At 46.4% G+C, this 14,453-nt stretch overlaps 1 protein-coding gene across 1 annotated transcript in view; it reads left to right on the forward strand.

Moving 5' to 3' along the window:
* Window positions 1-14,453, forward strand: part of zcchc24 (zinc finger, CCHC domain containing 24) — a 318,625-nt gene that overhangs the window by 295,293 nt on the left and 8,879 nt on the right. The window lies entirely within an intron of this gene.

The raw sequence follows: 14,453 nt of genomic DNA on the forward strand, positions 1-14,453 counted from the left end.
GATGCTCAGCAGGTCAGGCAGCATCCGTGAAGAGAGAAACAGAGTTAACGTTTCAGGTCGATGACCTTTCGTCAGAACTGGAAAAAAGCAGGAAATGGAACAGATTTTTAAGCAGGTTTAGGGGCTGGGAAATGGGGGAGGGGATGAAAGAACAAAAGAGACGGTCTGTGATAGGATAGAAGGCAGGAGAGATTAAGAGACATTCAGAGATATTCAAGGAAGGGGAGATGGTAATGGGACAGGTTAAGAAACAAAGGATGGCTCTAGATGAAGTGTGACGCCGACGCCCGAGTATTTATACTCCTTGGACGGCGCCACCAGCTGGCCGTCCAGCATTATTTCATAAGTAGTTTCTTGATGATGAGATTTATAACAGTGTCCATACTGGCTATCTCAAGAAGGAGGGAGTCATCAGCCAGCCCGCTTTGGGTAAAGCTGAGCGGTTAAACACACTTGCTGAACGGCCACCTGAAATTCAAGGGCAAATCCCAAAGTTTAGGAACTTAATTAACCAACTAGAGATTAATTGGAATGAAATTAAAGCTTTTCCCAGCAAGCTGATCCCAGATTGGCCCTGGATCCGATGGCCTAGACACTCAGGTTATTAGAGTTACATCTAAGAAAGAAAGACTTGCATTTCTATCGCGCCTTTCACGACCTCAGGACGTCCCAAAGCGCTTTACAGCCAATGAAGTACTTTTTTTGAAGTGTAGTCACTGTTGTAATGTAGGAAACGCGGCAACCAATTTGCGCACAGCAAGCTCCCACAAACAGCAATGTGATAATGATCAGATGATCATTAGTGATGTTGGTTGAGGGATAAATATTGGCCAGGACACCGGGGAGAATTCCCCTGCTCTTCTTCGAAATAGTGGCCATGAGATCTTTTACATCCACCTGAGAGGGCAGGCGGGGCCTCGGTTTAACGTCTCATCCGAAAGACAGCACCTCCGACAGTGCAGCACTCCCTCGGCATTGCACTGGGGTGTCAGCCTAGATTTTTGTGCTCGAGTCTCTCCTCTGCCTCATTTATTTAAAGGATCCTGTCAACCAGTGCATTGTCACCTGAGTGAAAAGCCCACTAACCCAGGAAGCAACATTGCCAAGTGCGCAGTATAACTATGGGGATCAAGCTGCTCACACACACAATCTACAGACAGACAAGTGTGACTAATGGGACTTATTAGAGCTGATTTTTCATTGAAATTAATTCAGCATTTTGTATGGAACAAAAACAAGACCTTTGCCTATTATATCATCGTTAAAGAAGCGATGGAGACTGAGCAGTGCAAGGGGATAGCAAACTCCCCATTTATCCTTCTGACCTGAGTTCAGATTTGGTTGGATGACAGCCAATACCCATCGGACAGCAACTGAAAAGCTGGAAAACTGGATTCAATGAAATCGGAAACACTGAAAAATGTCTGTGCAGCTCAAAAGGGCCCAGCGGTAACCATGGTTACAGCAGCATGTTGTGCCTTAAAGAAAAGCTACAATTTAAGACGGGAGTGACTTAAATGGATTTCAAATTCCAGCCTTTTACTGAAGAACTCAATCTTCAGCCAGGTTTTGGAAACCAGCTGTTGTTGTGTTGTGAAGAGGTTCAGCTTGTGATATTGCGTTTGGTAAGGGTGGTGGGGGAGAGGCACAGAGGTGACATTGGTTCAATTCACTTCAATTCAATTCAATTCAATTCAATTTTATTTGTCATATATGCAGCAGACATGTGTACTGCACAATGAAATGTTGATTTTTACGAGTCCTCCCAACATTGGAATAAATATGGCATAGCAGTGATAAAAATACTAATAGAAATACAGTACAGGTAGACTATCCTTTATCCGAAAACCTCGGGACCAGCCGTGTTTCGGTTTTTGGAAAATTTCGGATTTTGGAAGGTATTTTATAAGACTGGGAAATTTGTCGGGGGTGAGTCGGCGGGGGTCCGCGGGGGGGTCGGCGGGGGGTCGGGGTGGGGGTCGTCAGGGTCGGCGGTGGGGGTCGGCGGGGGTCGGGGTCGGCGGGGGTCGGCGGGGGGTCGGCGGGAGTCGGGGGTCGGCGGGGGGGTCGGCGGGAGTCGGGGTCGGCGGGGGTCCGCGGGGGGGTCCGCGGGGGGGGGTCGGCGGGAGTCGGGGTCGACGGGGGTCCGCGGGGGGGTCGGCGTCGGCGGGGGGGGTCCGCGGGGGGTCGTCGGCGGGGGTCGGGGTCATGCGCCACTCTGGTCATGTCGTGCGCACGACTTACGCTGAACGAAAAAACCTTCGGTTTTTAGAGGGTTTCGGTTTTCGGAAGTTCGGATAAAAAGTAGTCTACCTGTAATAATAAATAAAACAACAGTAATAAATAATAATAAATTATTCGTTCATGAGTCTTATGGCCTGGGGGTAGAAGCTGTTTCAAAACCTGCTGGTACGAGACCGTATGCTTCGATATCTCTTACCGGACGGGAACAGGGCGAAGAGGTTGTGGCTGGGGTGGCTCGCGTCTTTGATGATTCTCAGGGCCTTCCCCCTTCGCCCTTCACCTTCGTCAGAAACGTTCTGGGTAATATTCCATTCCACGGTAACTTTTTTCCACTTAGGGCTCCAGAGCCTTGTTAAAAAAATTTCACTGAGCTTTTCGCATTTTATAAAATCTTGCAGCTAGGCCATGATTTTTATTTTTAAACTGACAGAACTTTTTGTGCGGGCTTCAGTTAGCCACCTCACCCCAAGTGGCCACTCTTCAAAGGGGTGAGCCTCGACGGTGGCCGTCGGCAGGCTTCTCGACCACGGGGGCCGTCGCAGGCCACCCTGATCCCGGCCTCACATAAGCTGCACGCACACATGCAATTCCAGCAGGGAACCCCAGCCTATTTTCTTCTCCCTAACCTGGGGTCGTTTCACGACCTCAGGACATCCCAAAGCTCTTTACAGCCAGTGAATTACTTTTTTGAAGTGTGGCCACTGTTGTAATGTAGAGAAACGCGGCAGCCAATTTGCGCACAGCAAGCTCCCACAAACAGCAATGTGATAATGACCAGATCATCGAGTTTTTAGTGATGTTGATTGAGGGATAAATATTGGCCCAGGACTCCCCTGCTCTTCTTTGAAATAGTAGCCATGGGATCTTTTACATCCACCTGAGAGGCCAGCCAGGGCCTCGGTTTAACATCTCGTCTGAAAGGCAGCACCTCCAACAGTGCAGCACTCCCTCAGTACTGTACTGAAGTGTCAGCCTAGATTTTGTGCTGGAGTGGGGTTTGAACCCACAACCTTCTGACTCCGAGGCAAGAGTGCTACCCACTGAGCCATGCCGCACACTCCTTGTGCCAGCCTGAAAGACCAGGGGTTGAACCTGGAGCCTTAGTGGTCTGTATGGTTCATTTACATGCAGGATAACACGCAGACCCATCACTCGCTGGGTGCTCCCTTTGCAACACCCAACCCGTCACTCCATGGGTGTCCCCTATTGCAACACCCAACCCATGCCCCATCACGCTGCGGTTTAAGATGTTTTGGCAAGAGACTGATTGGAACTATGGCCCTTGACAAAAAGCTTTTGACTTCAGTTAAGACAAACACGATTTGTGATCTAAACTATCAGCTGAGGGACGAGCATGTACTTGCGAGGAGCTGAGGGATGAGCATGTACTTGCAAGGAGCTGAGGGACGAGCATGTACTGGCGAGGAGCTGAGGGACGAGCATGTACTTGCAAGGGATAATTGCCCAAAATCTGAATTTGAGCTGCAAGTATGCATTTGTTACTGAGGCTTAATCGGACTCCTTGTGAAGCTGCCTGACATCCAGATATCCACAAGTGGTGAACAACGAACGTTACATTAAGAATTGGTTTTAGAAAAACAGAAACTAGTGCATTGAACGTGAAATTCCAGTGTGGTGCTGATGTTTCCAGTTTTCACATATTTACAATGAAAAGTCAAGCTTTAATTCCATCTGGAAGTAGCAGTGGGGCCATCCATTCAGAAATGGCAGAGGCTGAGGTAATTGTGTACAAGCCAGTGGCTTATATTTGGCACATGGGACAATAATGGTGGCGGCCGAGATGGAATGAAATGGACAATGAATTGCGTATGGAATTCTCAGTCAGATGGAAATACACAAATACATTCGAGGAAGTGAGCCAAGTGGCTAAGAGACAGAGTGCCCGTAAATTAAAGGAACATACGTGGGATTCACCCTTAACCTTGATACTAGTCCAGCTTGTTGTGGGGATGAATCTTTTCAGACATTGAGAAAGTGGATTATTGGGGGCTGAAAAGGGTCAGTTGAGATTGGATTGTCATACGAGTTTACATTAGTCACAATCCAGTCCAACTTGGTGAGTATATACAAGGCACTGCTCCAAGTAAAAGAGTCATTCGTAAACATGTTGCATTGATTCTCAGATGAGAGTGGCCAAGTTTAGAAGAATGAGAGGGGACCTCATTGAAACTTATAAAATTCTGACAGGACTGGACAGACTAGGTGCAGGGAGGATGTTCCCGATGGCGGGGGAGTCCAGAACCAGGGGTCACAGTCTAAGGAGAAGGGGTAAGCCATTTAGGACAGAAATGAGGAGGAATTTCTTTACCCAGAGAGTGGTGAACCTGTGGAATTCTCTACCACAGAAGGCAGTAGAGGCCAATACATTAAATATATTCAAGAAGGAGTTGGATATATTTCTTAAGGCTAAAGGGATCAAGGGATATGAGGAGAAAGCAGGGACCAGGTACTGAATTTGGATGATCAGCCATGATCGCATTGAATGGCGGAGCAGGCTCGAGGGGCCGAATGGCCTACTCCTGCTCCTATCTTCTATGTTTCTATGTTTCTATGTTAAGTTGCCTTGTTTTGTGTTTTTTAATGCGAGGTTGGGAGTTTCTGTCCTTTCCCTGCTCGCTGTGCCGTGAAGGCTTGGTTTTAGAGCCCCTATTTTAGCTGGCAGTGCAGTGCTGTGGTATGAGTCCTTCTTTTATTCTTCTCCTTCTACCAATTTTAGCCGTGGCTCAGTGGGCAGCACCTTTGTCTCTGAGTCAGAAGGTTGTGGGTTCAAGTCCCACTCCAGGGACTTGAGCAAAAAAATCTCAGCTGACTCTCCAGTGCAGTGCTAAGGGAGTGCTGCACTGTCGGAGGTGCCGTCTTTCAGATGAGACGTTAAACCGAGGCCCCATCTGCTCTCTCAGGTGGATGTATAAGATCCCATGGCACTATTTCGAAGAAGAGCAGGGGAGTTCTCCCCAGTGTTTCTGGCTGATATTTATCCCTCAATCAACATCACTAAAAAACAGATTATCTGGTCATTGTGCATGTGGATTATTGGAGGCTGAAAGGATCAGTTGAGGTTGGATTGCCATACGAGTTTACATTAGGCACAATCCAGCCCAACTTGGTGAGTATATACAGGGCACTGCTCCAAGTAAAAGAGTCATTGGTAAACATGTGTATTTCCATCTGACTGAAAATTCCCTACTCAATTTCTTGTCCATTTCATTTAATGTCAGCCCCCATCATTATTGTCCCATGTGCCAAATATAAACCACTGGCTTGTACACAATTAACTGTCCGGATATGTCACCTCAGTCCCGGCCATTTCTGAATGGATGGCCCCACTGCTATTTCCAGATTTCATTAAAACTTGACTCTTCATTTTAAATATGTGAAAACACCACGCTGATATTTCAGCATGAAAGATGCTATATAAATGCAAGTCTTTCCTTTCTCTCCTGAAGGAGCTGACCGCTGGCTGGTCCACTGTTCCAATTGCACAGCTCGCCTTCTGGTACCTCACCTACGTTGCTTTTTTGTTCATGCATGAGCCTTGGCCGTAAACTATTTCAACAACATGAGGGCCTCACAGCCAAGGCTGATCTTGTCCTGATCCAATGTCCAACTCCAGCAGAAGGCCCTGGATAGGTATTGACATGAATCAGTCATTCATGAAAGAAAGACTTATGAAATAATACTGAGCGGCCTGCGGGTGGCGCTGTCCAGGGAGAGTATAAATACTCGGGCACGGGCCCAGCTTGCGCAGGACATTCTTAACAGGAACTAGCAAAGGACACAACTAGACCTCCATGTTGTAAAACAGTTGATTAAAGCTTTGTTTAACGCTTAGACCAAGTGCCTAGTAGTTTTCTTACATCAGGTATCAAGTGTTGGAGCCCTGCCCATTTCTATAGCCCCCCCCTCCCCCCTGTCTAACCCACCTGGAGTGCCCCTACCACTGCCCCAGCTAGCTCAGTACAGATGGGGGAATTGGATCTGGAGGAATCGGATCTGAGGCCTTCCTGGTTCATATGGTTCAGCTGCTGTCTTAATCTGTTAAACCATCGGAGATAGCAAGCCTTTCCCTTTTGAGGGATGGCAGTGTCATTTGTTTTTTCATTAACACTAGCAAATCTCATTGTATTGTTGCTTACACAAAATTGGGCGATGTGCTGTTTAATGAGGACCAGAGTATTGTACTGTGTAATGCACCATGTATTACTGTGCTGACAAAGCAATGGCCCAAAATGTGCGATCGGAGGCTTCCTGCGGGCGGATGCTTCCGACCTGTAAATAATCTACGCGTTTACCTGGTGGCCCAGGAGGTATGGAGACTCGCGATCCTGGGCCTCTCCGGGTCCGCGCGGGCAGAGCCCCACGTATCCCAGGGGCGCAGGCGGTTCGCAAGCGCCCCTGGAATAATGTGGCCCGGCCCAGCCAATCAAAGAAGGGAATTCCCCATTCATACTATTTGGGAGTTGCGTACGTACGGAATCTCCATAAGTATGAATGGGGATCACTTAAAAAATACACCAACACATGAAATAATTTTTTTTTAATTACATATTAAAGTTAATTAAAATGCCATTTAATTAAATATTTTAAACAAAAATTTAATTTAAAAAAATATGTTTTAACGGGGCTAAAAATAAACTTACCTTATTGGACAGGGTTTTTAATGTATAAATGAGTGATAAAATTTTATTTTTCTATTTTTTAAAACTCTTATGCTGGTAAAAGCAGGTCTTACGCTTTTACCAGGTATATGAATTTCACAGGCATTCAGCGGCAGAAGTTGGGCAAATAGCGCAACTCTCCACCCGCAGGAGCCCATCTCCCGGGGATGCGGAAGATCTGTCAAGCGGGTTCTTGACAGATCGCAAGTTTAGGGTTTTAGCGCATGCGCTTCGCACGCCTAGACCCGGAACTTGCGCGGCTCCGACGGGCGCGTACGCACCTCGTACGCATCCGTAGCGGTCGCAAAACACGGCCCAATGTCTCTGACATGAATCAGTCATTCATGAAAGAAAGACTTATGAAATAATACTGAGTGGCCTATGGGTGGCGCTGTCCAAGGAGAGTATAAATACTCGGGCACGGGCCCAGCTTGCGCAGGACATTCTTAACAGGAACTAGTGAAGGACACAATTAGACCTCCATGTTGTAAAACAGTTGATTAAAGCTTTGTTTAATGCTTCGACCAAGTGCCTAGTAGTTTTCTTACGTCAGTCTCTTTAACGTTACAAAGTCTAATTGCTGCTAAGTAAACACTGGGGTGAGGTCAGTCAGAGTTTAATTGCTGTTCGGCGAGCACATTTGCCAATTGAAAGGTTCGTGTAAATTTCCAGCTTCAGTCCACGACTGGCTTTTTATTTAAGGTGGTTTTTCCCCTGCAACAAAGTGTGACATTTGGAATGAGTCATCTGCAGTGTGACAGACGTATGTTAGATGCAAGATATACAGATGTAAATATAGAGAGCGATACAGTGGCATCATTATATCACTCTGCACACCTTGATTTCGACAGCCCATAAGATATCTTGTATGTTACAAGGCCATGGTACCACTTTTGCATTGGAGGCTGTTCAGAGAAGGTTCACGAGGTTGATTCCTGAGATGAAAGGGATGTCTTTTGGGGAAAGGTTGAGCAGGCTGGGCCGATACTCATTGGAGTTTAGGAGAATGGGAGGTGATCTTATTGAAACAAGGGGGCTTGACAGGGTAGATACTGAGAGGATGTTTCCCCTCGTGGGGGAATCTAGAACGAGGGGGCACAGTTTCAGAATAAGGGGTCGCCCATTTAAGACGGAGATGAGGAGGAATTTCTTCTCTGAGGGTTGTGAATTTTTGGAATTCTCTACCCCAGAGAGCTGTGGAGGCGGAGTCAGTGAATATATTCAAGGCGGAGATAGACAGATATTTGTGCTAAGTCAAGGGTTATGGGGAGCGGGCAGGGAAGTGGAGTTGAGGCCAAGATCAGATCAGCCATGATCTTATTGAATGGCGGAGCAGGCTCGAGGGACCGAATGGCCTACTCCTGCTCCTATTTCTTATGTTCTCTGATTACACTGCTTGATTGTAGCATGCAATGAAAATCAACAGTAAACAGATCCAAGTATCCACACACTTGACGTTAAAATGGCCTGCTGTACTGAAAAACACTAGAACATCTGGTCTTTCAGGCAAAATGAAGTCTTATTCTGGGAATACTGCTGCGCGGAGCAGCGATAGATGATTCATCAGCTGGCCTTAGCCACACAGCTGTTGCAATTTGGATGTTTGAGTTGTTCTGTGAAAGCTATAGTTGAATTGCTGAACCGCCATCGTGCAAAAAGAAATAACAACAGGAAACGCTGGAAACACTCAGCAGGTCAGGCAGCATCGAGGAGCGAGAAACAGAGTCGACGTTTCGGGCGACCGGAAACATTGGCTGTTTCTCGCTCCTCGATGCTGCCTGACCTGCTGAGTGTTTCCAGCATTTTCCTGTTGTTATTTCAGATTTCCAACAGTATTGCAAAAAGAAATTGTGTGGGTTTTTTTTCTATAGAAAGTGTCGCGGCAGAGACATGTTTCCAAAAAAAACACACGTTTTTCCACTGTAAATAGTTTTCAGGGAGACTCTAAAAGGCCAATCATTTTCTGCACTCTTTTCTGAAGGTGTTTTCTCCTCCAAACTGTAGTCACCAGCAACCGCCGATCCCATTCCGCGAGTTCACGTGTGATGTTTTCATTTTCCATGCGCAGCCCCACGTGAAATACAAGGGTTGAACTTTGCAGATATCTGCGTACATGTCAGTTTATGGGACTGTGATGATGGACAGTTGACAACTGGCTACCTATAGGATGGGAGAAGATGCCTAAGAATAGGAAAATTGATTGGTCTGGGTTTAACTTGCCTGTCACTCGCACTCAGGTCGATATATGTCTCCGTCGGTGAATTTCTAAAGCTCCATTGATGGCAGTACTGTATTTGGAAGGGGTCTCGATGTACAAGTTCACTGCACTTGAAGGGATCATTACTAGTCCTAGCCCCTTTAGGGCTATCCTGGATCAGGCGTATTCCTCAGACGTTCACTTTCAACTAAAGTTTGAGGTAGCCGAATCCTAAAGACGCTTAATTGGGTCTAAAGATCCGGACTATCTCTCCCTAAAGGAAAGGAACAACCTGAAAATGTCCAGATAGCACTTTTAATAAGTTTAGCTAGACTGTAACGTTCTGGATATTATGAGGGCCCGGAAAACTCCCCCAGATTTCTGCAACTCCTCACCAAAGAGCGTACAGAGATTGAGTTCGCGAGTTTGATACAGAAGTATTATGTGAGACAATTCTAAAAAAATATAGATTTATTAAAGAACCGGCATGTAATTTACAGTTGGTGATTCAATCGCAAGATTAACAGTTCCAAAAAGAGAAAGCTTTACAATCTTATTATCAGAGATCCTATTCTCAAATCTTAACTTCACTACAGTTTTACAGTTCTTAGTCTTATTCAGGATATCCACCAAAATCAAATACATTACCTTGATCCCCAAAGTACAAAGAGTTGTAGACTTACTGAGCTAGCCTCTGAAGCTTGAGAATCAGTTTGACCCTTTACAGCAAATCTATTATCCCATTTGAAAGTTCAATATTTATACCCTTTTTCAGTGGTATTTCCTTTAAGGTTTTCTGCTGATGTAAGCTAATTATCTCTAGTTATTTTTCTGCTGACCCCTGCTATTCTTACAGTCACCTCAGCTGGTAGCAATACAGACTTGTGTCTCTCCTCTAGGTGTTCAAAGCTTACCTTAAAAAACGGTGTAACAGCAGGTGCATTTCATTTGATGACATTTTTGCTAAGCCCTTCTGTTTGTGCCTTTTTACAAAGTGTAAATTAGAACACCTTAACAGGGTGAACTATTGTTTGTCCCCAAAGATTCAGACTGTCAGGAGCCTTTAACCTTCTGTTTCAATAAGGTTATTGATTCAGTGTCAACAACTATCTTATCTCTATTACCAGAATGCTGTAACAGCTTTAGATTGTTGAGGCTTCCAGATTTCCAAACCCAGTTTGTCATGTTTTAGTAAGGCCAGAATTCTTTCATAGAATGGTGTATTTTTCTGAATAGGTTATATGGCTTATTCCTTCACACGTTAACTACACTTCCACTTGTATGAGCAAAGTAAATCCAGTCAGTATCCGAAATGACTCCATCTCACTATAAATTCGCCAATGCCTTGCTCGATGAGGGCACAGATTGGGGAATCATCTGTAACTCTGGGGGCGATTTTGTCAATGGGGGCACGTTGGAGGCGGGACTGCTGCTTGTCGGGTTTTAGTCCCGCCTCCATTGACTTGTGGCCAACCCACGCTATTTTCCCTTGATTGACCTTGTTAAGCCCGCTCAGCAGGCTTAGCAGGCCAATTAAACCGGTTACAGAGAACATCAGCGTATGACGCTGTGAAGCTGTCTAACACTGACATTCTATGTTGTTTGATGAGTCCTTGTATTCAAGACTCATCAAACCTCTTTTGTGAGCAGAAATTAGATGGTTGTTGCATCGGAGAATGCAGCAGCCATCTGTCATCTCTGCCGGTGAGATGTGAGACTCTCCGTATCCCCAACTGTTGAAACCTGCAGGAAGAAACAAAGGTAAGTAAACATTTTCTATCACTGTCCACTCACTTCACATACTCACCTCTCCACATTTGCACCCATCACTCACCTTCACAGCGGACTTTTGCACCCCTCCGACCCCCGCAGACCCACTGCTCGCCTCGCTGACCCTGGCAGGGTTCGCAGCCTTCAAGAAGCCCACACTTGTGTGGGTAAAATGGGGATAATCCTCTTATCTGCCTGTTAACTACCTGTTAACAGGCAGTTAAGTTGTTGTAATTCCCTTTTCGCCTCCAGGAGACGGGACCCAGCGCGGGTCGGCTACCCGCCTCCTGGGAAGATGGCACGGAGGCAGGTTGGGGGCGGGATGGGTACCTGCCCCCAGATTCTGCCATTTTCCCGGCAGTCCCGCCTCCAAACCTGCCTCCCCGGGGCTGGCAAGATTGCACCATCTATCTCCAACCAGTGCTGCTGTCGGGCAAGGCTTGTCATTGTGAGTGAGGATCAGTGAAGTTACCCTTATATTTTGTACAATCTAGAATACTGGCCTACACACGTACAAGGCCCATCAGTCAGCCTTTAAGAGGGATAGCTTTACATAGCATTTATAGCACAGAAACAGGTCATAAGGCCCAACTGGTCTATGCCAGTGTTTATTCTCCACACAAGCCTCCTCCCACTCTACTTCATCTCCCCCATCAGCATATTCCTTTCTCCCTCGCGTACTTATCTAGCTTCCCTTTAAATGTATCAAATAGCTGCTTGGTACCGCGGCAGGAGTGAGCCCTGTAGAGTTTTTTTTTTAATTTATTCTTTCATGGGATGTGGGCATCGCTGGCAAGGCCAGCATTTATTGTCCATCCCTAGTTGCCCTTGAGAAGGTGGTGGTGAGCCTCCTTCTTGAACCACTGCAGTCCGTGCGGTGAAGGTACTCCCACAGTTCTGACTTTGTCGTAGTGGTTTGGTACAACTGAGTGGCTTGCTCGGCCATTTCAGAGGACAGTTAAGAGTCAACCACAGTGCTATGGGTCTGGAGATGCATATCGGCCAGACCGGGTAAAGGCGGCAGATTTCCTTCCTGTGATAAATCCATGTAGTGAGACCAGGACTCGAAGAGGCGATATCGTAGAATTAGCACGAGTACTTTATTAACAAACAGAGTAACAAACATCATACCTGCATCCTGGCATTTCACCTTTGCTGACCTTGACAGGAAGCAAACCTCTGACCTTAACAGGAAGCAAACCTCTGACCTTAGCAGCAGCATTGGCTACAGCACCACCTGGTGGATAACCTTAATCATAACATCCCAGATTACTATACTTCCCTAAAGGACATTAGTGAACCAGATGAGTTTTTACGACAGTCCGACAGTTTCATGGTCACCATTACTAATACTAGCTTTTCTAATTCCAGATTTATTTTATTAATTGAATTTAAATTCCCCAGCTGCCATGGTCATGGACCTTAACAAGGTCAAGGGCAAGTTAGATGGACTGAATGGACTTTTTCTTGTTCCTACTTACTTACAGTGGTGTGAAAAGGACTATTTACATAGATTGTGACTGAGGTCGGTCTGCATTGAGAATATTGCCCTGGCAAGCGATAGCTCAGGAGCTGCGGTGGTGGATCAGTGGAGACTCATTCAAGAAAAAGGGACTTAGAAGCTGCAATGGGGCATCAAAAGGGGGCAATTGGCTTAAAAAAAAATCTAAATCAGAGGGCACAATCCTGCCAGCCCTGGGGAGGCAGATTTGGAGGCGGGACTGCTGGGAAAATGGCAGAATCTGGGGGCGGGTGCCAAATCCACCCCCAACCCGCCTCCATGCCATCTTGCCAGGAGGCGGGTAGCCGACCCGCGCCGGGTCCCGTCTCCTTGGAAGCGGGAAGGGGATTAGTGCCACTTAGCTGCCTGTTAACAGGCAGATAAGAGGATTATCCCCATTTTTCCCACACAAGTGTGGACTTCCCAAAGGCTCCGAACCCCGCCAGGGTCACCGAGGCGAGCAGTGGGTCTGCGGGGGTCAGGGGGGGAGTGCAAAAGTGCGCTGCAAAGGTAAGTGATGGGTGCAAGTGTGGAGGGGTGAGTATGTGAGGTAAGTGGAAAGTGTTAATAAAATAAAAACAGAAAATGCTGGAAATACGCAGCAGGTCAGACAGCATCTGTGGAGAGAGAAACAGAGTTAATGTTTCCGGTCGATGACCCTTCGTCAGTGTTAGTAAAAGTTTACTTACCTTTGTTTCTTCCTGCAGGCTTCAGTCGGTGGGTATGCGGAGAGTCTCGCACCTCCACGGCAGAGATGACAGATGGCCGTTGAATTCTCCAATGCAGCAACCATCTAATTTCTTCTAAATAAAGAGGTTTGATGAGTCTTGAATTCAAGAACTCATCAAACTACAGAGAATGTCAGAGTTTGACAGTTTCACAGAGCTGTCAAACGATGACAATTCATCTGTCAAAAATTTTTGACAGATGAAACGTCATACGCTGATGTTCTATGTAACCGGCTTTCCCTTAATTGACCTGCTAAGCCTGCTAGGCGGGCTTAACAAGGTCAATCAAGGGAAAATAGCGTGGGTTGGCTAGAAGTTGATAGAGGCGGGACTGAAACCCGACAAGTGGGAGTCCCGCCTCCAAAAGCTCCCCATTGGCAAAATCTAGCCCAGAGCTTCCCAAACGTTACTTATTGTGTACCCCTTTCCAGATCTACCAACTGCCCGTGTACCCCTACCAGCATACAGGTTTAATATTTTAACCCCTTGAATGCCCCAAGCATTGTACAAAGCGTTTTGGTACAACTGAGTGGTTTGCTGGGCCATTTCAGAGGGCAGCTAACAGACAGCCACTTCGCTGTGGGTCTGGAGTCACATACCGGCCAGACCGGGTAAGGGCAGCAGATTTCCTCCCCTTGGAAGCGAGGGCTCTGTACGTCATCGTCTCTGTGTATCTGTGTTCTCATTGGTACATCTTGAAGTAAATCAACTACTTTATATAACAAATTCCCACAGAGTTTCAAAGCTTCATCCGAGTGGCCTATTATAAAAATGCAATCAACAGATAAATAAAATAATTAATGAATAAAATCCACCACAAGACAATTTCTCCCGCGTACCCCTCAGAGATGTCTTGCGTACCCCCGGGATAGGCGTACCACAGTTTAGGAACCCCTGATCTAAATAAAAGAAAGCAGCCATTACATCTTGTAAGCTAAAATACTTGCTGGATGGACAAATCATATTTTACGAAAATGATCTCACAAAGTTGGGTGGGCGTGTGTGCTGTGAGGAGGATGCCGAGAAACTCCAGGATGATTTGGACAGGTTGGGTGATTGGGCAGATGCATGGCAGATGCAATATAACGTGGATAAATGCGAGGTTATCCACTTTGGTGTCAAAAACAGGAAGGCAGATTATTATCTGAATGGCAATAGATTGGGAGAAGGGGAAGTGCAATGAGACCTGGGTGTCCTTGTCCACCAGTCGCTGAAGGTAAGCATGCAGGTGCAGCAGGCGGTTAAGAAGGCAAATGGTATGTTGGCCTTCGTAGCGAGAGGGTTTGAGTACAGGAACAAGGATGTCTTGCTGCAGTTGTACAGGGCCTTGGTGA

This window comes from Somniosus microcephalus, chromosome 29, assembly GCF_052327205.1.
Source record: "Somniosus microcephalus isolate GS21.2 chromosome 29, FLI_Smic_1.0, whole genome shotgun sequence".
In the NCBI taxonomy this organism is placed as follows: Eukaryota; Metazoa; Chordata; class Chondrichthyes; order Squaliformes; family Somniosidae; genus Somniosus; species Somniosus microcephalus.